The 25,487-nt window shown below is 34.2% G+C and overlaps 1 protein-coding gene across 2 annotated transcripts in view; it reads left to right on the forward strand.

Annotated features, from left to right (window-relative positions):
* Positions 1-25,487, forward strand: part of SEMA3E (sema domain, immunoglobulin domain (Ig), short basic domain, secreted, (semaphorin) 3E) — a 279,602-nt gene that overhangs the window by 42,050 nt on the left and 212,065 nt on the right. The gene's annotated exons all lie outside the window — the stretch shown is intronic.

Genomic DNA, 25,487 nt, shown 5'->3' on the forward strand with positions numbered 1-25,487 from the left:
AAAGTATATATATATAATATATATACACATAAATATGTCAAAATTTTTAATTTTTAAAATTAATTTTAAAATTCCAAGATATATATATATATATATACACACATATATATAGTGAGAGGAAACCACTTATGTTTAAAACCAAATTCAAAATACTGTGTCATTTCTACTTAAATTTAGTCAAAGACTTTTAACATTCAAGTACTTTTTACAAATTATAGATAACTGGATTCAGAGCATAGACATAGAATGTAAACGGAATAAAACACCTGAAGAAAGAAGTTTCCTTTCTCTGTATATGCTTTTTACTTAATAAACCAATTTTGCTTCACTTTAAAGGGAGAGAGTAAAATTTCTCTGTCCTCCTTCAACCTATTTGCTTTGCAAATGTACTTTATTATAACTTTTAAACAAAGAAAGTCTTCTCATCAATTGTTAGAAGTTTTAGCTTTCCAGAAACTGTGGTTATAGTCAAATTCTTAAGAGAACCATGCAATTAGGGATATGAATCTCTTCATTCTCTCTACCTGAAGAAATTTCTGATAGAAGATAACTTGGCAGGATAATTTCTATACAAAGTTAATTTCCTATTCAGTTTCTTAGCACCCAATTTTCTTCTTACAGCCTTTAAAGAACACTCACGCATGTAAAGGGAGTAGCCAAGTCCAATGGAAAGTATGAAAATGCTTGTATAAGCACTTGTTACAAGTACTTTTGTGTTGCAGTAGACTGGTCCAAAGACAGTTAGATTTTTAAACATTATTTTAGAAGAATGCAAAGCTCTACAATAGATGAAACAATATGGCTTAAAGGTTAGAATGTATTTGCTTCTCTGAAAAAGTTCTTAAGCTTTTGGTGTTTTTTCTTTACATTTTAAATAAAACTATATGTATCTCACTGCTGTTATTAGAATCAATTTGTTAACTAACTAAACTGAAACTAATATTAGAGATGGAGTACTTTCTCATCTTGTTAAGAAAATGCTTACAGTAGCATCTAGTTTTTTTCTGAAAAGATATGTCATTTTTCTGTATTTGAAGTTGTGAATTACTTAAGTAGTATTAGCTTTGTTAATCATAAGAATACAAAGCTTCCTCGTCTCATCCCTTGTACCTGGTATCAATTTACAGATATTCCTATTCATAGCATAAATTTTTTTCAAAAAGGACCTGTCACAAAATTTCAGTCTTTTTTATTCTCTTTTATGTCTTGTGTTTCACCTCCCTAATATGGCCAGAAAGAACTGAAAACAATCTAATACTCATTAGATTATGTTCATGTTCATTCACGTGAACTTCAGGGCTTTCTTGGGTGTTATTTGGGTAAGAGCTATTGATGTACACATTCATAATACATTTCTAAATGCTTTATTACTCCCAGGAGTAGAAGACTTTGACCACTGGGTTAATGGTATATCATAAAGAAATATAATATTGGGTTGGAGTCTTATCGAAGAAAGGTTATACAATATAGCTTCTTTTTCTTGGACCTATGCATAAAACAATAAAAATTACACATTTTTGATAGGTTAAGTTTTAATCTTAATTCAATTTAACAAATATTTATTGCACACCTACTATATGCTATCTATAATATTCAATTGAGTCAAGTGTACTTTTATCTATTAAGAAAATTATAATGTAAAATAATAATAATACATGTTAAAGTATGAATCACATGGGCAAATTGTAGTACTACAGTATAGAATCATTACAAACAAAAGGTGATGAGAGCCATAAAAAGAAAAGGAAACTAATATTTAAGAGTGCTTCTAGGCTTGGCGTGGTGGCTCAAGCCTGTAATCCCAGCACTTTGGAAGGCTGAGGCGAGCAGATCAGAAGGTCAAGAGATGGAGACCATCCTGGCCAACATGGTGAAACCCCGTTTCTACTAAAAATACAAAAATTAGCTGAGAGTGATTGTGCACGCCTGTAATCCCAGCTACTTGGGAGGCTGAGGCAGGAGAATCACTTGAACCCGGGAGGCGGAGGTTGAAGTGAGCTGAGATCAAGCCACTGCACTCCAGCCTGGCTACAGAGGAAGACTCTGTCTCAAAAATAATAATAATAATAAATCATAAAAAAATAAATAAATAAAAAGTGCTTCTAAATGCCAGGTATTTTAGACTTCTCTAGGTAAGATGAGGGCACATCTTTCTGGATAGGAGAGAAGCAGTGGAGATAGACATGCTCATTTGAAGATTGTTGAGTACTTACTATGTGAACAAAAATTTCAGGTAAAGCATCAAAAGAAATTTTCTGAAGGCAGCGGCAGTTCATATGCTGATGAATTATGATTTGTAATTTGTGACACTTTCAAACTGACAGAAAATATGACTTGTTTCTTTCACATTTCCCAGCTTTGTCTTTTGGTGTTATCTACTTTATTGTGACTCCCTATGATTAGACAGGGATGAAAGCAAAAACTACATTGTTCCTATCCTGAAACAGAATTAGGGAGACAAAAATCCTCACCCATCCCATTCCTCAGGTAACCCAGAGCATACAAGAATCCTCTCCACCATTTAGAGTGAATCATAATGGCAGTAGTAATAGAAGTAGTAGTACTAGTAGTAATGAGAGTATTCAAATAAGCACAGTTGCCATTTATTGAACTCTTAGTATATGCCCAGGAATATGCTCACATTGATTACATCATTATTTATCTTTACATTTCCCCATCAGGGTATGTTTTATGTCAAAGCATTCATAAGTGAAAGAAAATAACTCCTGCTAGATTAAACATACAAGACAAATTTGTTATTAGGTAAGGGGATGTTTCATGAACCAGAGATGGTCAATGTAACTGGGCCTCAAGAAGGGAGAAGCCTCAGGACCTGACAGTACGTTAAGATCAGGAAGGAGACTCCCTCTGTCTCTTATCTTTGCTTTTCTCTCTATATCTGTAGCTTGACTTTCTCTATTTCTATGTATGCATGACAAGAGAAAGGTAGTCACTTTACAGCTTCAGGAGGCTAACCAACATTAATTGCTATCTCTCAAGCCCCATTCTAAATTTTCGGGAAAGAATATATGACTATAAGAGCTTGGATCAGATATACAAAACTAAGCCAAAAAAAAAAAATAGCTAGTATATCAGGTTCACTTAGAACACATATGGAAGAAGAGTGCTCAGATAAATAAATCATGTGTGCATTCTCCAGTGTAAGAATGATAAAAAAAAGAGTAAGTAATTTGTCCAAGTTCACACAGCAAAGAAATGGCAAAATGTGATTTTAAATACAGATTTTTGTCTGAGTGGTTTTCATTGAATGCTACCCAAGTAGCTCTTGCTGAAGTCTGTTGACTCTTGTATTAGTTTCCTACTGCTGGTAGGAAATGATCAAGTAGCAAGTTGCCATAAACATAGTGCCTTTAAACAGAAATTCATCTGATGGTTCTGGAGGTTAGAAGCCTTAAGTATGTTGTTAGGGCTGTGTGACTTCTAGAAGATCTAAGGATCATCCATTTGCTTTCCTTTTATTGCTTCTAGAGGCCACCCGCTTTCCTTGGCCTGGGGCCCCTTCCTTGCGCCATTCTGACCTCTGCTTTTGTCATCACATCTCGTTCCCTCCCTAGAATTCTCCTGCTCCCCTCTTAAAATAACCCTTGTGATTGCATTGGTTTCACCCAGATAATGCAGAATAAACTCCCCATCTCAAAATTCTTAATTTAATCAAGTCTTTAAGGTCTCTTTTGCCATAACATATTCACAAGTTCCTGAGATTCGGGTGTAGACATCTTTGAGGAGGCCATTATTCCAAGTACCATGACTCTCTAGAGTCTAGTCTAAGTAATTCCTACTTAGTACTGCACTTTGGGATTTACATTTTAGTCTTTTTACAATATCACATTCTACCCGTTTCTTATTATTTTTGTTTATCTGTGACGATGACTTTGACAAAAAGTACTATTTTTTTCTGTTTCATCTTAAAGTTACTTGAGATTCTGCCATGCTTATAAGAATTAATATTTCTTGCTCCTGATAATTCCCAGATGCTTCATTTCTAGTGTAACTCATTCATTATTTGAGATGGATTTTGAAACAGAGTTCTAATTTTGACAAAGATGAGGGCAAAGGATCCATTAAATTGGAAGGATTTTTATGAACAAAGCTGCCAGAGCAATGTAAACATGGAATACGAATAGAAAAGTCTGTTATCGAGTCTGTAGGGGTTATGTAATGGAAGGATGAGAGAGTTAAAGTAGATTGGGAGCCATATCATACATTTTTTCAAACTGATCTGTAATGCATTTATGTAATATGATTGATGGGAAAATGATAATTACTCAAAATTAAGCATTTTACAAATCTATTACTTTTAAATGCGTTTTTGTGTAGAAAAGGCCCATTTAGCTACTCATGAGGCTGAGGCAGGAGAATGGCGTGAACCCGGGAGGAGGAGCTTGCAGTGAGCCCACATAGTGCCACTGCACTCCAGCCTGGGCGACAGAGTGAGACTCTGTCTCAAAAAACAAAAAAAGTTTGCCATTCTTTATGTACACATGGGTTCTGCCTCTAAAATTTCAAACACGGTCTTTTAAAAATAATTGTACTATTTATTGTTTTGAAACAGACACATAAACATACACACACACCACCATCAACACATTAGCAAGACCTCATGCAAGGCTGGATGTAAAACATGGTTGGAACACCATAGACATATACTCTGAAACAAAGGCTTGCTTATTCTGCTTATACCATTCTGTAGTTCTAATGATTTTTAATAGTATTAACTGGTTTTCTCACTGTAGGTATTTGTCTGTATGTAAAGTGTTAGTGGTTACCCAATGGGCAAAATATATACTCATTTCCATTGTATTCATTTTGAGTATAACTATTCATACTTATGTAAACAAAAATAAACTTACTTTTACTGTTATTAAAAACCAGCTATGAAAGTATTTAATGAATACAAGTCAACTTTGGAGCAAAAACAGGTTCCTTGAATTTGAGCTCACAGTCTAAATGAACTATTTTGGCATCCACGAGATTAAAATGATTAAATTACTTCTCTCCTGTGTCTTATATTCACATAGGAAGTTTTGTACTTTGCTCAACCACAGAATACTTTACCCTCCAGAAGGGGGAAAAAAAGTAATTCCATAGCTAATGAAAGGGACATTGTGTTCTGTGTAACTTAATGTTTCCTCTAGATTTACTATTTTAGAAAGGGTTAGAAATGGAAAGTATTAAGCACTAGTGACTTACAATGACATCATTCTGTATTTAATAAAATGTGTCCTTACTATTTTACCAAGGCTTTCAAAGTCATAGAACTTTATCTAATTTTATTTTTTACCTTAAAAATGAGAGTTCTTAGAATTTTTATATTTGATATGCATTTTCTGAAGTATGATAAAACATAAGTTTAAATATTTAGGCAAATTTAATTGTTTTGCCTATGAAAATTTTCCCAGTGTACTGTGTTTATAAAAAAATTCCCACAATATTTACTGCTTATTCATTTATTTAAGTGACATTAAATGAGTGCCACATATTTTATGTCAAACGTATAAAGATACATAACATATAGATTTTGTTCTAAAGAGTAAATTTATATACATGTAAGTATATAGCATGTATTGAGATAAGTGATGACAAAGACATATACAAATGATTCAGAAACATCAAGTGGTGTCACAACAGGTTTTCTTGTGGCAAATATGTTAGTGGAGCTTTAGAAGCTTAATTGACTCTGAACATTTGGTCCCTTTAAGACAAGATTGGACTTCTCCCAGTTTCAGCTCTCTCTGCAAATGCTTGGAGCAGCAAACTGCTAGCATTATGAACACAGCAAGCTTCCAAAGGGAGGACTCTAGCCTGTATAATAGCATCGACTCACCATTGATATTTCAGAGATAAACACTGACTTAGTTATCTATATGGGCAAGCAAAGAATAGATGAATAAAACCCAAGGTCACTTTATAAAAGCCACTAGTATTCAATTCTTTATATTATTTAATTCTTTCAATGCTTTTCCTCACTAACTCACTGACTAAAATTGACCAACAGAACAAAATGGCATCATTTATCATGGTGGAATTCTTAGAGTCTTTTAAAGGATCTCTAAAACAATTACATTTTGATATAATGAACATTTGAAGTCTACAGAGAAATACTAGAATAATGCTAGCTCCAGGATCTTACTGTATTTAGGTTTTGGCACAGTCCTGGTGCCCATCTGTACCATCTACCAAAAGGCCTGCCACTAAAGGTAGATCTAGGTTACCTCTGCTTCAGCATTCTCAGCCCAGTGGAGCCAACTACCATAACTCTCCATATTGATGAAAATAAGTCTAGTTTATGTGAGAACTTTTCGAAACCTAATATATTGATATGAAGCTTTGTTACAACAGTACAGAGTTAGTTGCAATGCCTTTGAAATATTTCTCTTTAACTTCCAGAAATGCACCACCATTTCTGGTGAACCTGATCATTTTTCTAATCTAAATTATTTCAAACTCCTTATCTCTTATATACATTCTTTTATACTTATACATATCATATTTTAGCCAATAGGATAATTCTCTCTTTATACCAGAGTATGAAATATAAAAGTTCTATAGGAACATCAGGGGTAGTACTGTGAGTATTAGAATTGGGTTTGATGTTAGATTGCAATGACTTGGCTCCAGACTGCCTAAATCATACGTTTTTGATGAATTCATATTAGTTTACAATAGCAATAACCAAGACAAGTATAGTTGTGCTATATTATTTATACATGCTGAATCTATGTTTGGACAAAGTGAATATCAGTCCAAAAAATGTAGCATCAATTGCTGATTGATAATGGGCAAGATAATTAGAAAGCTTGCTAAGGCTAAGTAGGACAATTTAATGAGTGAAAGCTGGTAATAAAGGAACTTGGGTTGAGAAAGACACAGTAAATGGATGAATATAAAGAACCGAGTGCTAATACAGAGCATTGATTTGATTAAAAGCCTTACCAGAAAGTCCACAGACACAGAAGATTACAAAATGTGCATCACTAAGGTCCTTCTTGGCTGGGACACATTTCACTTAGCAAAAATAGTTATCCTAAAAGAGTGTTAAGACTTTTTGACATAAGGCCTGAGAAATACAATGACCAGAGACTTTCATGACCAAGAATTTGGTGGGACTTAAATCATAATTTTAAATGTCTTTGTCTGGTCTTTGTCTAGTCTGGCACACTGTGGCTATAGACTTTTTGAACCACATTGTTAGTATCAGAGGAGGTACTCATGTGGATATGTCCCTTTCCAGGAGTATAGATATGTGGGTGATATCCATAAAATAGATAGCACTGGTGGTTCTATAAGCTAAATATTAGTGTTCTTTCTAGTAGTGTTAGGCAGCCACCTGTTCAATTCGTCTCTCAATCCACAGATTTGATGAGACACTGTAGTCATAGATTTCAGTGTTAAATGGGCATGCTACAATTGGAACAATTGAAATGACTGATGGAAGAGGAACTGTAGGATGAGAGAGTTCCCTAAAACCTTGCCCTTAGGAACTTATCATTTTCAGTTAGATTATTTGACCCTGCCGATATTACTTATCTGTGTCTATGACAAGTTTAATAAGCAGCTACAAGATTAACACACATAAATATAGGAAGGTCTAAGATGCCATCATGAGATCAGAGATCACAGGGAGAGCAGGAAAAGAGATTGGGACTTCAATAAAAAGAGATCCTATGTCTGGTAGAATGATGAATAAGAATGTGGAACTGGGTATGGAGAGACTGGTGAGCAACATCTGCTAAGGTATTGGAAAAGCAGGTGAAGGAAAAGCAGGGTGGAGATTCAGGATTCACAGATTATTTTTATGGATTTTTCATATATATATGTCTATACACACAGAGCTAGCTATAAAAGCAAATTATTCTGTATTCAGTTATGTATTTATTATATAGTTAAACTACAGCTATATGTATGACTGTGTTTATATATATATATATATCTCAGAATATATATATATATATATATCTCCTTTCTTTAGCCACTGAGAGCCTAGAAGCAGTGACACTAGTAATAGTATATCCACTGGATATCACTCTTCATTAAAAGAAGCCAGGGTTCCTTGGAGAAGTGGTTGAAGTGGTTGAACTGGAGCAGGAAAAATATAAGATGAATCTAGAGCATTAATGTGCTTAAAAAGAAGGAAAAAGAAAGAAAAGTAAAGATGGATGTCAAAAGAACGTAGGAACCAACCTGGAAAACCTCACAATGGCTGAAGCTGGAACAATTTGGGCAACAAAATCAATTATGATATTACTGGATCATAACCCAAATAATAACACAAATACCTGAATCAGACTAATATAAATAAATAACTGAATAAAGAAGTAAATGAGAGAATAGACAATTCTTCCTTACAGAATAATTACAATTAAAAATGTAGATGAAATGAGGAAAATAGGAAATCCTCATTAGAACGTCACAGTACTAACTGCTGCAGGCAAGACACAAGGAAGGTCGCTAAAATTAGTGGGTAAAAGTTTAAGGAGGAATGGAATATTTTCATAGTCATAAATGATTTCTCCCTAAAATACATTAATTATAAAGAAAAAAACCTTTTCAGTGGAGAAACCTGGCAGACACCACCTTAACCAAGTGGTCTGGGTAACTTACCAAATCATGAACTCCCTACCATGATGTACTGAGATGTGATTCATTTCTGTGGTATCCTTCCCAATAATGCATTACCTCAGTCTCATTATGAGAAAACACCAGAGAAACCCAAACTGAGTTAACATTGTACAAAATAACTGACTTGTCCTTTATAAGTATCAAGGTCATGAAAGGCATGGAAAGGATGAATATATACCACAGAATAGAAGAGACTAAGAAGATATGACAACTAAATGCAATCTGGGATGTTGAATTGGATCCTGAGAAAAGAAAAGGACATCAGTGGAAAAATCAGTGAAATCTGAATAAAGTTTATAGTTTAGTTAATAACATTATGGCAGTATTAATTTCCTAGTTTTGATATGTGAATCACAGTCAAATTTTAATGTTAGGGAAAGCCAGGTAAAAGATGTATATAAACTCTGTACTGTTTCCGCAAATCTTCTGTAAATATAAACTAATCTGAAAATAAAGTAAAAAGAAATGTGTGACATACAAAGAGAAGCCATTTTTTGTGTCATGGAATTGTGAAAAACTGCTGTTTAATCATTAGTATTAGGATGCTTTTGATAGCAAGTAACAGAGAAACCAATTTTTTTTGTCTTAATGACTTATTGAAAAGAAGAAATCTTGAAAGTACGTGATGCTCAATCAAGATGTCATTCAAACATGACTCTAGCTTCTTTTCAATTAGATTCTCTTTAGTTTAGCCTTCCCTCTCAAGCTGCTTTACCCTCAACCTGGTGATGAGAAAACTGCAAAATTTTCAGGTCTATCACTAATGTCCAGGGAAAGAGTCCTACCAATTGCTGTCTTTAAGCAAGGAACTTGTTTTTTCCCAGAAGTTCTCTGGAAAACTCAGCCCTCCCCAAATGTAACTGGAATAAATTGGGTTGAATACTCATTACTAAGCAAATTGCAGATGCAAAGTGAATCATTCAGATCATTTCTTTTAGCCTTGATTTCTAAGAGCAATCACTGGCCAGCAAATTCTGGCTACTATGCCCACCCAAGAGCTCAGGATGGGGTGCTGAGCTATGTGGGAGCTGGTTTAAATATACAGACTAAAATCAGTTCTTAGAGAGGGGAACTGGGTAAAAGGAATGAGCACTGTCCACAATAACATATTTTCAAAACAAAAATCATACATGTGATCTGGTACTAATGAATATTCCAATATGGGAGCAAAGACAGACTCCAAAATTCATACCCTTCCAGAAAAACCTAGGAAGGTTTGCGCTCATCCTCTCTACAGTACAGCGCTATAATTATTTTGGCAATCTGGGGGAGACCCAGTAGGTTAACTTATTAGTCCTTTAAATTCCAGCACTGATTAGTCTGATCCTTTTCCACTTGTTTCCTTTAGCAGTCTTGGAAATGGTTCGTTTGTTTACATATATTTGGCACATTTCCCATCCCTAATTTGATCACCTGCACCTGGAAAGTCCTGGTAATTTCATTCGAAAATTCAGGTGCCCTCATTATGGAACAAAGCATTAAATAAACTTCCTGCTGGCTGCAGAAATTTAAATTGTTCTCACGTAAGCACTTTACTTTCTTACACACTGAATGTTATATGAAAAGCAAACAAAAAAGTGTCTTTTGACAGAGAGCATAAAAATACTCCATGCTATCTAGAGAAAAACAATCTGTAATTGGAATGAGTTGGCAAAGTTCTCCATATTGGCATAATTCCCCATATGGAAAAGCCTCAATACTAAAGATGCTGGTGATAGTATTGTAAAAAAGTACAGAGCTGGTTTGTGTACCTCCAAATATAAACACTCTTTAACCAATGTGAAATGAAATATTTTTATATATCTTATCATTTGAATATAGTTCAACAATTATTATATGAAGGTAATTATAGTTATTCAAATGCCATCAAAAGAAGCCAACTTGCAGTTACACAGTACATGTTATGCTATGTATTTCTACAGTAAAATTGAAAAATATATGGATACACTGCTCTTGCATTGAGGGCCAATTGGATACATATCTGTACATCTGAACTCTCTTTTATCTCTAGACCCAGGCATCTTACTGCTTGTTGGATTTCTCCATTTGGATAAACCTTGACTGCCCAAATTCAGTCTGTTTAAAATGGAATTCATTACAACACAACCCAATCCTGTTTCTCTCTTCCATCTTTACTTTCAGTTAAGAGCACCACTGTCCTTATGATGGCCTCAGTCTATAAAGTCCAGGGTCATCTCTTATTCTTTCTCACTCCTTCTCAGCCTCTACTCACAGGTTCTAAATGTTCTGGATTGTATTTCTAAATATTGTTTTGATCTGTGCTTTACTTTCCAATCCTACAATGACTGTGTTGTTAGAGCAGATTATGTATTTCTAGCTAATCTCAACTCCAAAAATCTTTCTGCCTCCCCCAACACACAACACACGCACGCGTGCACACACACGTGCACACACACACACACAGAGCTTTCAGAGATAATTACAAATATATAAATTTTATTTTATGATCTTGCCCCTCCACACTTCAAATGATTTTATGCCTTACTACTAGCTAGTAACTAAAGTTTATTGGCCAGTTGTGGTGGATCCCACTTGTAATCAAGGCATTTTGGGAGGCTGAGGTGAGAGGATTGCTTAAGCCCAGGAGTTTGAGACTGCAGTGAGCTGTGACTGTGGCACTGCACTCCAACCTGGGCAACAAAGCAAGACCTTGTCTAAAAGAAAAAAAAATGTTTATTAAACAAGGTCTTTCATAATTGGGCCACAAACTACCTTAGCAGCTTACTACAATGAATACCTTTTAGATCTCAGCTTGATTTTATTCATGTCCTCCTTTTTAAAACACTTGCTTCTCTCATCCTCCAAGACACCTTTCTCTCCTATTTCTCTTCCCTCTGGGACCAGGCTTTACTTCAGTTGTTTTATTCACTCCTTTTATTTTAGTTAGCACTTTTATGGCAATTACTCCCAAATGTGGTACCTTCAGCTGATATATTTTTCTGCATACCAAACCTATGTATTAACTGCCTATTACTTAATATGTCTTCTTGCATAGCAAATTGAACCTATCACTTTCTTCTCTCCATTTAATTTGTCCCTCGATATGCAATCATCAAATATTCATAATTTTAACTCCTAAATATTACTGTAATGTTTGAAAATGTTTCAGTCTTTTAGTTTGATCTAGATAATGGTCATTGGTAGAGGATAGGTGGAAAAACAATATAAACTTAGATCTGTTATTTTAAAATTACATAAACCAAAAAGACAACTAAAAACACAGAATAGACTCAACAGTACTTTAAAACCTAGAAATAATTTACACTTTGCAAGTACAGCAAACAAATTATTACCAGCAACATATCTATTAGCATAACCCTAAGTATAGATTTATTCATTTTATCTAGCTTCAATCCAGATTTTAGCATGAAGTATGTTTGATATTGAATAGTAATTCTAACAGTAAAATAAGATGTGTGAATTTCATTATTTTATATATAAATAACATTTAAAAACTAAAACCATTACTATATACAGTATTTCTAAACCTTATGGTAAAGAATTTTTTCATTATACTCTCCATAAACTGTTAAAATATTCATTAATATATAAACACCATGCTATTTTAATGTACAAATACTTCTGAATATTGCTATTCTCACAATTGGAACAAAACATGACACTTACAAAGCAATGTTATGGTTGTATTTTTTGCATGACTATATATGCAAGCTAGGTTTCATGTTATAACTGGATCAAAATGCTTGATTTAAAATTATATAGAAAAATTGATGTGAATACATAAAAAAAGTGAAATCCTCACTCACCCTGTCTTATTTGCTGTATTCCAGTTGTTGTATCAAGTAGAGCTCTAGTTTGGTTTCTCAGGGCAAGCGGCATAAGAAGTCTGCACTTATCTGATTATTTTCAAAGACCCTTGAAATACAAAGATAATTATTTGTATACTTTTTGCAAAAGTTGTACGTGTTTATTTTGTTCAAACCATATGAGATTGCCCATCTGTGAATATTTTGCCCACAAAAAGTGGCAGTTTCTTATGGTTCTTATATAATTTTCTCCTATTCTATTAAATTTACAAAAACTATTTTCTTAATTTATATGTATAAAAAACATAAAATAGAAATGTTCAAAGAACATTTGAATTCAGCTTTACCAATTTGTAGCTAAAACTATTTTTTGTTAATATTGTATCATCTATGGTAAATATATTTATTGATGCATAAATATAATAAATTTTATGTTACCTTTTATTCAAACTTGGAGTTGGAATGCTGGAAAAATTCTTTAAGCCATATACAGAATGTAGCATTTTAACAGTAACAAAATTACCATACTATAAAAACAATTTTAATTTGTTACTGGCAGCAGGTCCCATGATATCCTATAATCCAATAAAGATTTGCATGTACTCAAAATACTTTAAAAATAAATAATTCTGAGAGTGTGTTTATATTTTGCTTATCTAAATTTTTTAAATGTTATTTCTACTGGCAGTAAAACTAAACATTTACTTGTCTGTTCCTTAAAGAATTGTTCTTTTTTTTTTCTTGCAAATAACTCTAAGATAAAGTTTATAATGTATGAATGATATTAAGAAATAAATTAACAGAAAATTAAAACTTCCTGCTCAAGAACGAGTAGCTTAAAGCTTCATTTTACTAATGGAAATAATTCCTATTTCATTTTTACTAAAGTATATAAAACATTTTTCTTCATGTTTTGTATCAGTTAAGATGCTTTAAACTTCGAGTAACACGGACATCACAGCTAACAATGAGTTAACATATGGGAAGGTTATTTTAATCTCACATTCTAGTAAAGCAGTAGTTTTGTGGTGATATTAAAGATCCAGGTACTGTCCATGATTTCACCTTCTGATTCTCTGTATGTTAACTTGTACTCTTAGACTGAAACCTTTCAGAAGCCCAATATATCTACAGGCATCATAGCTAGACAGCCAGGTCCAGAAGAAAAGGAAGACTGTTTCTTTCCATGCAGCTAAGTTTTCTGAACAAGAAAATCCTTTCCCCTTATCCCTCATTTTAATTGGACAGAATTACATCACATATGTCTGTCAAAATCAGTCATGGGCTAGGAAAGGGAATTACCTAATTGGCTTTAAATGATCAATATTCTACTTTTTAGTGCTTCTCTATACACGTAGCAATGGTGAGAGTGAACACTCAAACAAAATAGAGGTTCTGTTATCAAGAAAGAAGGACGGGGCAATACCTTGCTTTAGGCAACCTAATGTTTCCAATAGTCATCAAATATATTTATGCTCCAGATTTTGCCAATGAGTCTATGCATTTTTATTTAGGTGAAGAAAACCTACATAAAATGTTGTAAATGAATCTGGGTTTTTAATACTCTATTCTTAATATCTCTGATATAGAAAGTTGCCTAAAATGATACACAATAAATCTAAAGTTTACTCTAGAAAACAGAATAGGGACTATGAGGGGAGAGCACTTTCACTTTTTAATTCATGTTTCTAGGTGTCTGACATTTTACAATGAAAATGTGTTACCAATTTTGTATCTTAAGAACAAAACAAAATTGTGTTTCCTAGTAATGTAGTATACAACAAAAATGATTGCAGTAAAAAGAAATACAATTTTTACAATTCAAAAAAGAAGAATAAAGCATATAATTTCAGACAGTATGCTATGATATATTGATCTGAGGAAGCCGTTTCTCAAGGTGTGGGAAGTCTATCTCTGGACATGGTATACAGAAGTTTGATATTTAATAAAAGTATTAAGGTTTTTAGACTAAGCATACACTGCTGAGTCATTTTGAAGCCAGGTATTTCTGGATCATTCAGATTTGAATGATCCAATATAGTAGCCACTAGCCACATGTGGCTACTGAGCACTTGAAGTGTAACTTTAGTCAAAGTGAGATATGCCATAGAGTGTAAAATACATACTTCATTTCAATAAATAAAAATATCTTATTAATAAATTTTGACATTAGTTACATATTGAAATAATATTTTGGATAATATTGGATTAATAAATCTATAATTAAAATAACTTTCATCTGATTCTTATTCATTGATTGTTAATGTTGCTTGCAAGAGATGTGAAGTTTTAGATATGGTTTAAATTTGTGGTTCACATTATGTCTACTTTATGGCTCTGGTCTAGATGTCTAATGAGTGGGGAAGGTTAGATTGCAGTCTCCATAAGAGCTGAGCAGGCCCATGTAAAAATCAGTGGCTGACTGTGCTTGGTTTGAAGTTATATCTGTGAAACTCGAATATTTAATTCTCTCAGGAATAAGATTAATTTTTAATCTCATAGATAATTATACTCTGGATAGATATAATCTGGATAAATAATAATCTCAGGTAGGAAAGAAACTCACTCTGAAGAAACAAGGGAGGAGTGTAAAACAAAAAAGGAATAATTATTTGTCAGAAATCTGAAGAAAGGAATAGTGTTGGGAGTAGCAGGAAACCCTGCCAATCAGATTACCTTCTGGCCTAGCCATCATAATAAAGATGGAGTGAAATTATAATTAACTCAAGAAATTGATAATTGGCTGAGCCAATGAAGTACCCAGAGCTGAGGCGGAACTTGATGCTAATCTAATAATTAATTGAACACAGATGTGAAGGAGAGCGCTCCTTTCCAACTCATGCGCTTCAGCTTAGTAAGCAGTCAGAGATGAAGGAAGTGACAACACCACCTCCTTAGGAAGTTTCAAAAGGTGTCACCATAGAGACTCAAGAGCTTTTCAGGCTCTCTTTGGGGCATCTAAGGAGCAGCGTGCTATAGCCAAAAGATCTCCCAGGAGCTTCAGGAAGTAGCCCTAGGGATTTGGGGATGAGGTTTCCAGATTATACAGCTGTGCTGTGGGTAAGCTTTCATGTTTTCTTGCTTTTTATTATTATGACTCATTACTTTTCATGCTACTGTGATTCAAGGTAAATATGAACTACAGTTTAAAATATTTAGGAACAAAATTAAATCATTTTAAGGTGAGTAGGATAGAGGAAAAAGTTCTAACACTTACATTTTAAGCTATTTGGAAATGCATCTATAGTAATGAGTGACTTCTGTGATCTACTTTACTACTTTGAAGTATCAACAGATGACATTGCTCTAATATTCAAATTATACACTGGACAGTCTTCACATTAACTGGGCATTCCCTCTTGCTCTGACCAAGCCATGCTTAGATCACTCAGCACTGCTTTAGAATGAGTTTCTTAATGTTCACCTGCCCAGGCTTTCAACTCCTCCTCCTCCTCCTCCTCCTCCTCCTTCTTCTTTTTGAGACAGAGTCTTGCTCTGTCACCAGGCTGGAGTGCAGTGGCACAGTCTTGGCTCACTGCAACCTCTGCCTCCGGGGTTCAAGCAATTATCCTGCCTCAGCCTCCTAGTAGCTAGAATTACAGGCACGCACCACCACACCCAGCTAATTTTTGTATTTTTAGTAGAAACAAGGTTTCACCATATTGGGCAGGATGGTCTCAATCTCCTGACCTCGTGATCTACCGGCCTCAGGCTCCCAAAGTGCTGGGATTATAGGCATGAGCCACCGCGCCCAGCCTCAGCTTCTTTAAACATATGATAATCAAGTATTATATCCAGCATAAAAACAGAGAAACCTTAAATATCATCAGGTAAAAGATTATTAGTATAAATATTGTCAGTTTTTACACAAAATATAATTAATTTAAATATATAATAAACAAATTAATTTAGTGATAACTGAAGTATAAAAGGTTATAAAAATATAGAATGTACTCCTGCTTAAGAATACCATTTAAATATTTTAATTATATAAATAAATCTCGAATACCTTATTGGTTTGAAAAAAATTACACAGCATAGTTGCATATCTTGCCACTGAAATTCATCTTCATTCCTTTCATATAATCATGATTGTTAAACATTTTATATTTATACTGTCATTTTTCTGAACAATATTATATATTTACAAATATACTATCTATAATTATGGGTATCTATAATGTATTAACACAACCATATATCCATAACTTTTTATATATATACAAATAGTTTTTAGTTTTTTCCTAGTCTTTTTTCTAAGTGGGGTCATACTGTATAATAATGTTGTATTTGGGAACTGGAATTTCTGTCCACAATGTGTCTGTGAGTCTTCCCGTGTCATCACATCTTGAATCTACTTAATTCTTTTAAAGGGCTGCTTAGGTTTTCATAGTATAGATAAAACATAATAAATAACATTCAACTTTCAGGAAAGTTGATGAAAGCAGTGTGTTTTACTTTGGAGAAAATAAACTGTATTTTTTACTGTAGAGTCTGTAAGTTTCCAAGGGTTTCAGATTTAAGAAGCTGATGTATATTTTCATGTCCATTTATATATAAGGAAACCCTGTCCAGTGAGCATAAAAACTTACTCTAAATTTACTCTAAACAACTTACTCTAAATCGAACAGTTTGCAAGTTGTGTGTTGATACCTGACTATACTTGGCAGCCTTCCATTTATGTCAATGAGCTAAATTACCAATGTTAGAAAAGGTTAGTTTTTTGAACTGAATATGTAGTTGTGATAAAGCACTATTCATGATTGAGGAAAAACCTTGAGCAAATACCTAACAGACGTTGTGGAATATAGATCGTGATTTTTATCAAAATAAAACTGAATTGTGAATTCCTAGGTGTCTAGAAGAGCGTGGTAGCAGCTATCCAGCATAGGCACAGTTACATTGTTCAGACTAATTAGCATTTTTTGGTAAAAAGTCATGTATTTAAAAAATCTATTTAAGTAATGTCTTCCTTTTGCAAAAAAAAATTGAACCCAACAAATTTCACCTGAAATTAAAATGAATTATTTTTAATTCCTCAAGGTTAATATTTGAAAACACATTGTATAGCTATGCAGCCTGAAAAAAAAAGTAACATAGACATACCCCTAGTCCTTCTTCTTCTTGCCTTCTAAAGAAAATTCAGAATCTGCCAGCTTGGCTCCTGGTCCTCTGCTAAGCTTAATCAAGGTAATGGGTAGAAAAAACATAGATGCCAGGAGTGCTAGATTGAATTGGAAAGGACAACTTTATTTCTAGAAGAGTAAGGGAATACATCCATAACAGAAGGGAAGAGAAGAAAGTTTCTAAAATGTGGAGCAATAACAGGTTTTGTAGACACCTTCTGTGTAAACCAGGTAAGGAAACAAGGAGAAATTTTTGCTGTACATTGTGAATGGTATCTCTTTGGGGGATGTAAAAAAGACTTTAGTTAACATTGATAAACCTGTTATGATATTTTGAATATTAAAGTAAAGAATAACTTGAAAAACTAAATTTAATCTAACAAAGAGTATTTAACATGCAGTATAAAGTGTACCATTAGGTGAATAAAATTAAATAAAACAGCTGGAGTAAACAAAAAACTATCAAGGATAGAGATAGAAATTATTGCAAGGAGAAATACAAGTACATTACATATTTGTTCAAGAAGCCTTAAAATAAATAACAGGAGAAGAGTTTCAGTTGGAGAGTAATGTGATCTTAAATATTTCTTTTTTTTTTTTTTTTTTTTGAGACGGAGTCTCGCTCTGTCGCCCAGGCTGGAGTGCAGTGGCCGGATCTCAGCTCACTGCAAGCTCCGCCTCCTGGGTTTACGCCATTCTCCTGCCTCAGCCTCCCGAGTAGCTGGGACTACAGGCGCCCACCACCTCGCCCGGCTAGTTTTTTTGCATTTTTTAGTAGAGACGGGGTTTCACCCTGTTAGCCAGGATGGTCTCGATCTCCTGACCTCGTGATCCGCCCGTCTCGGCCTCCCAAAGTGCTGGGATTACAGGCTTGAGCCACCGCGCCCGGCCGATCTTAAATATTTCAACATAAGAAAGAAGTCACATGATGAAACTGAGTTGTAAAAAATTGAATCTTTTCACAGGATACAGGACAGATATCTCTGAAGAGAAATAGAAACTATCTCAGAAACATATTAACATGAAACAGGTGCAATTAATTAATAAAGGGTTAATTATTTCCTAAATATACTATTAAATACTAAAATTTTAAGTGAATAGATAACAGAACTTAAGACTAAGGCATATAATGGAAATTTTTTTAACTAATTCGGATTTATTCCCATGAGTTATACTAAATGTAAAATAAAATTAGAAATAAGCTTAACCAGGGTAATGGGTATATGTAAAATGGAATTAGTGGTATATTCTATGTAATTTGAATCATATACCCTTAATCTCTGAAAGTTAGATACATGAATGAGCAATTAACATGATTCATAATACATTATAATTCTATTTTCTATAAACCTCAATACCATAATATTGGTATAGTGACATTTGCATCAGAAAATTATGCATTAATAAAAAAGGTTTTTCTATAATTATTCCAATAAAATTATAGCTAACACTGAACACTTATTATATTCTATGAATTTACTAAATTCATACTAAGATACATATATTGACTCATTTGATTCTCAAGTAGCCCAAAGAGTTATCTACTACTTTTACTCCTATTTTAAAGAAAAGAAAATTGAGACATACATTAGTTAATTAACTTGCTTAAGTCACCCAATGTGTCAACTTGTCTGGGTTAAGGTATGCCCAGATAGCTGGTAAAACGTTACATCTGGGTATTTCTGTGAGGGTGTTTCAGGAACTTAGCATTCGAATCAGTAGACTGAGTAAAGTAAATCACCCTTACCAACGAGAGCAGGAATCATCCAATCCGTTGAAGTTCTGGATAGAACCAAAAGGCAGAGGAAGGTGAATTCCCTCCTGTTCTTGAACTAGAACATCCACCACCCACCTTCTCCTGCCCTTGAACATCTGGACTCCAGATTCTTGGGCTTTTGGGCTCTGGCGACTTACACCAGCAATTCTCCTCCCCCTCCCACCCCTCCTTCCAATTTTCATGTATTGGATTGAAAGTTATACCACAGGCTCCTCAGATGTAACTCAGATTGAATTACTCTACTGGCTTTCCTGGTTTTCCAGCTCGCAAATGACAGAAAAACTTCTCAGCCTCCATAACTGGGTGAACTAGACAATTCCCATAATAAGTCTCTCTCTCTTTCTCTGTCTGTTTCGGTGTAGTGGTTCTGTTTCGGTGGAGAATCCTGACTAATGGATTCCCCAGATGAATTCTCAAAATTCTAAGTGATGGAGACAGCATTTGAATCTATGAAATTTAGTGCAAAAGTTTATACTCTTAATCACTACTCAACAATGCCTTATTCAGCAGTTAATCCAAACTTTTTTTTATTTTTTTAGACAGAGGCTCACTCTGTTGCCCAGGCTAGAGTGCAGTGGCGCAATCTTAGCTCACTGCAACCTCCACCTCCTGGGTTCAAGTGATTCTCCTGCTTCAGCCTCTGAGTAGCTAGGATTACAGGCATCAGCCACCACTCCTGGCTAATTGTTTTTTTTTTTTTTTTTTCCAGTAGATATGGGGTTTGGCCACGTGGACCAGGTTGGTCTCGAACTCCTGACCTCAGATGATTTACCCACCTTCGCCTCCCAGAGTGCTGAGATTACAGGCCTGAGCCTTGTCTAATCCAAGTTATTTTTAAAAGCCAAAGCAAGGTTTATTTTTAGGGGAAAATAATCTCTCTTTAAATGTACAACTTCTAAGACCAACTTGACGACTTTTAAGTGGAAGACTTTCATCCATGTAACTTTTTCTATGTTTTGCATATAATGAGGGACGCTTGTCCATATGCCCTGTAAAATGAACAGGTATGCCAAACCTACAGCACCTTGTTATAATCTAATAATTTTATTTACATTCCCTATATTCTTCTTATATATTCCTGGTGAATAAACTGAAAACTAAGTTTGCTTTAACTTTCTAGAGGCACTACCTAATTTCTTACAAGCCTCAAATTGGTTAAAATTCTAACTTGAGTTTGTGAATATATATATATACACACACACACATATGCACACACACACACACATATATGTATATATATAAATCTTTAAAGAATGTTTGACATATGATTTATTATATATTTGTACTGTTGACATTTGCTTTCTGTGATGATATTGCGTGGAAAGTCTTTAAGTTTCTCTTTGGTAAACTTTAGAAAGGAATAAAACACAAACTGAATTCTAAGAACTTCGTAGTAACTAATTCTCAGATATATATCTATTCTAGCCTTTATTTTATAGCCTGCAATGTACAAAATGCAGAATCACAGCTATTCTGGTAAGCATGAAATCTCCTATACTGAAAGAAACAAGGAAACTGTGTACTTGTCATTTACTGTCTTTTCTCTGTCTTCATGCATCTATGACCCTTTAACTTGAATATAGCAATTTCGGAGTTCAAGGAAACCTGGAGGCTGTACTTACATTGTTGACTATAGAGATTATTTCCTTTGCTGGAGCATGCTGGGTAATGATAGACTGTACACAAGAAAAGGAAAACCTGCAGATTTTTATTATAATGTTGAGAAAGATAAGTTTACTTAAAGAAACCTCTATTATAGTCCCTTCTTCTGCTTGTCTTGGTCTTCAAAAGAGAGTCTTATGATTAAAATAGCATGCCAAATCTCTTTGGCTGCTTTAAAGTGATATAAACCTAACATATTATATTAATACAACTAGAAAGAACCTCCAAGAGTTTCCAAACTTTATTACTCTTTTGGCAGTCCCAAATCCATCTGAGATCTAATGAAAGCTATGCACGTTCTCCCTAGAAAAAGGAATGTTTCTTTTGGATTGGCAGGGATTCAGGAACCCCCAGGTGTCCCACATGGTTCAGTAATGCCAGATTCACAAATCCTAATCCAGCCAATGTAACTGTTTCATAGATAATAAAAATGATTCAGCAAGATTATGACATGGGGGTGTATGTCCAAATTATCTTGTAAATGCGTTTCTATTTGCATATACACATGTAGTGATACATTTGCTTGCTATAAAATATACAATTTGAACTCAAGTAATTCAGTCTATGCCTCCTTTGTCATAAGGATTTCTTCTTTCAGTGTGTCTCTTAAAAGAAAAAATTTGTCATTGACTTTAGGCTACACCAGAATGATGTCATCTAGAGTTTCATAATTTTATTTGCAAAGACTTTTTTCCAGTTAAAATCACATTAACACATTCTGGGATGTGCATGTGCGTATATGTTTGGGTCAGGGGACACCATTAAACCCACTACCCAAAGTTACCATTTATTGATCATTTGTTGAATGATCAGGCCATTGAATTAGTATTTCTTCTGAATTTACCAAAATTTCATGAAATAAGTAGCAAGGCAGGTCCCACTACAAATGAGGGCACTAAGAAGCATAGAGGTTAAGCAACTTTGTAGACTTCACACAGCTTAGTCAGTGTTGGAGTTTTTGCTTGACCTGTATTCTCAGCGCTCACGGCTTAATAGGAAAAGCTCAATTTGTTTCCCAAAGAAAACAAAACCAATGATGTCCTTAAAGTCCTCTTGGGCTTTGTGATTTAATAAAATAGAAAATGTATTAACACAAATAGCTAAGATACAGAATAGAAAGCACATACAGTGAAGAGAAATGTACATAAATTGTTTAGAGAATTCAGAAGCAGCTGATTTATCCAGCCATTTATCAATCTGTGGTGTCTTAATATCCTAATATAATGAGGCTGACTATAAATTCATCACATAATATTTTATCTCTGTAATGCTCATAAATACAAATCTCCACATTCTGGCATAAAGGGCATTCAATCATTCGCTTACTCACCATTGATGGAGTATCAGACAATTGTGCTTCAAACTCAGGATATATTGATAAAACAAAACAAGCAAATGCTGGCCCTTCTTTATGGAATGTACATATGGTGGGAGAGACAGATAACAAAGAAACAAGAAGGCAAATATGTAAAACGATTGCTAATTTTAGTGAGTGTTATGAAAACTATGGGAGGCTCTGGTAGAGAAAAGTGAAGGAATCTTTGTTTAGGTGGGATGGTGAGAGTGGTCAGGGAAGGCCTCTCTGTAAATGGGATACTGTTGCAGAGGTGGAAGCACAGACAAGGACTTACTCCTGAGAAGAGCAAAGAAACAGCTGTGCAGATGGAGGGAACAGCACATGCAAATAACTCAAGGCCAGAGAATGTTTAGTGTCTTCAAAGAACTGATAAGGATTAGTATTGGGAATGTCACCTACTACGACCTAGGCAGGGGCCAGGGGATGTCAACTCTTGCTCACGGTAAGGAGTGAGAATTTTTCCCAGTAGTAAGGCAAAAACGCTGCAAGACATAAACAGGGAAACAAAATAACTGAGTTTTTTGGGGGAAGATTGTGTTTGCTGTTCTAGGAAGAATAGATTGGAGGTGACAAGAGTGCAGGAGAAGGGACCAGTGAAAGGGCTTTGAGAACATGAAATTATCTGTCAATATTCAAACTTCATTTAAATAATGGCTTGACTCATGTATCTAAAGATTACACTTACACTGTTTTTTTAAAGTTTACATCTATTGTCAATATTACAGGAACTACCAACTGTAGCTACTCTGGGGAGTGACACTGGCAGGAGGAAAGTGGGGAAGGCGTAGTGGGAAAACTTGCTTTGCATTATATGCCTGAACTGCTTGGAACGTCCTGAGCTGGTACTTCAACTGCTTCCTGAGACAGCATCCAACACCACCTATTAAAGTTTTCCAGCATACCAACTGACTGAGAAATAATACATGTTTTAGTTTTCTACCAGTGGTATTTTTTAGAAATTAGTGTTCGAGTCCTACTCATTTTATAAATCTGTCAATGAATCATTAATTTGGAAATAAATTTATCAAATATTGAGTTCTATAGATACCACAAGGTCAGCTTATGGATGTTAGACAACAGGCAGAGTGCACAACTTTTGAGTCTGGTCTTTGGCATTCATTAGCTATGTAACTTGGGCAAGTAACTTCTTTCCAAGATCATTCCCCACATTTGTAAAATGTTTGTTATAGCTGTGAGAAAGAACATATGAAAAAAAGTTTTATTACATATATATTAGTAACATTGATTTTTATGGTTAATATACAGCAATTTTCTTTGATTTTAATCCCCTTCTTACTTAGAAGTTAGAATGCTGTAACATGCAAATAATAGAAAATACTACCTCAACTGGATAAAACAAGAACATTTATTACCTAATTTCACACAAAATCCACACATAGGAGGCTCCAGAGTACAAGAGTCTAGTCCCCCTTTGTACACATTAGCTGTGTAGGCTCAACAGTGTCGCTGAGGACTCAAGTTCTTTCTGATTTCCCAATGCCTATCTAAGCTCACTCCTCAGAATCCTCCTAGCCACAGGTTGGCTATGGCAGCATCAAGCATCACACTCACCCACGCAAGCATAATGAACATTTTTGAAAGTAGAATTTATGTCATCTTGAATGTATCTTTTTAATAATGAGGGAAATTTTCAAGGAATCCTCCAGCCACACTTCTTTAACATATCACATGAAAGACAGAATTTCACATATCAACATCTAACCAGTTCAGAATTGTGTCATATGTCAACATCTAACCAGTTACTGACAAGAAAATGGAGTTGTTATAATTGGGTGAGAACAGTAGATATTTAGCTCCTGAGATGGGGATGGAATGGAGTGGCTAGCCAAATAAATACGGGGAAGGACAAGAAGAAAGAAAGAGTGAACGAATGGTAAGCAGATAAAAAGCAGAATCTGCTACAGGAGAATGCCCCCAGCTACTTTTGCTCTTACACAGGGATTGACTGACAGTTGATTTCGATACTGCTTCTCCTCCTTCAGAGACAAGCCCTTTCTCAACATCCACTCACATCTTGAAAGATGCCAGTCCCCAATGGAAAGAAATGATAAGTGTTTTAAATGATGAAAATGCTAATTATCCTAATTTGATCATTACACAATGCATACAGATATCAAAATATCACACTGTACCCCATAAATATGTACAATCAGCTTAAAAAATACTAGTCAAAGTTTTCTAAAAATACATCAGTTTAACTCCACATAGTCTTAGAAAGAATTTAGACCTACATAAACATTACACAAAAGGCATATCACTTGATTAAACAATTCACTAATAAACAGGCAGAGATTTGTGAGGACACCTGTCAATAAGTAATTTTTATGTTATCAGAATTTTTATATCAAATTCAGAAAAGTAATGTTACTAAAATAATATAACTGATTAATCCAGACAAGGAGATGGCCACAAAAAGTAAAGCACATTTTAAATTTTGTTTGTATAAACATGTCTATATACATGTGTATATTTACATACATATACACAAAAAGCGAATGAAATATTTTATTTTTTGTGACTTATATTTTCATATTTATATGTATATTTGTGTTTGTATATGTGTATATATAACATATAAATGGATATTTGAAACATTTGTTTCATTGTTATGTAAAAAAGAAAAAGTATCTAAAAAAAATTCAAGGGAGAGATTAGCCGTATTCCTGTAGTTGGGCTATCTAATTCCTCCAGCATCTACCAATCCAAATAGATACTAAATTATTTTGATAAAATATTGGTCATTATTTTCCTGCTCTGTGCTTTTGGGAAGTTTTGCTTTCATCAGCCATTTATCCCAGGGATTTTACCTTTCCAATTTGAACACTTGATCAGAGGTACAACTGTCTACAGAATGGAATGGCTCCTGATTCTCAGAATTTCATTCAAACAGAGGAAAAATGTGGTTTACCATCTTATTGTCTTAAGGAGTCTAAAACAGAGCTGTAATTTGTGTCTTAGGGCCACTCACGTGACAAGTTTCAAATTCCACTGTTTATTAGGAGTATGGTCTTTTAATCTCAATTTTATTTTAAAAATAAAAATATAATTTTAATTTTCTGTTATTTTATTAGTTCATTAATCATAAATGAAGCCTTTATTAGTTTGTTATTTATATG

This window comes from Colobus angolensis, unplaced genomic scaffold, assembly GCF_000951035.1.
Source record: "Colobus angolensis palliatus isolate OR3802 unplaced genomic scaffold, Cang.pa_1.0 Scaffold74, whole genome shotgun sequence".
Lineage (NCBI taxonomy): Eukaryota > Metazoa > Chordata > Mammalia > Primates > Cercopithecidae > Colobus > Colobus angolensis.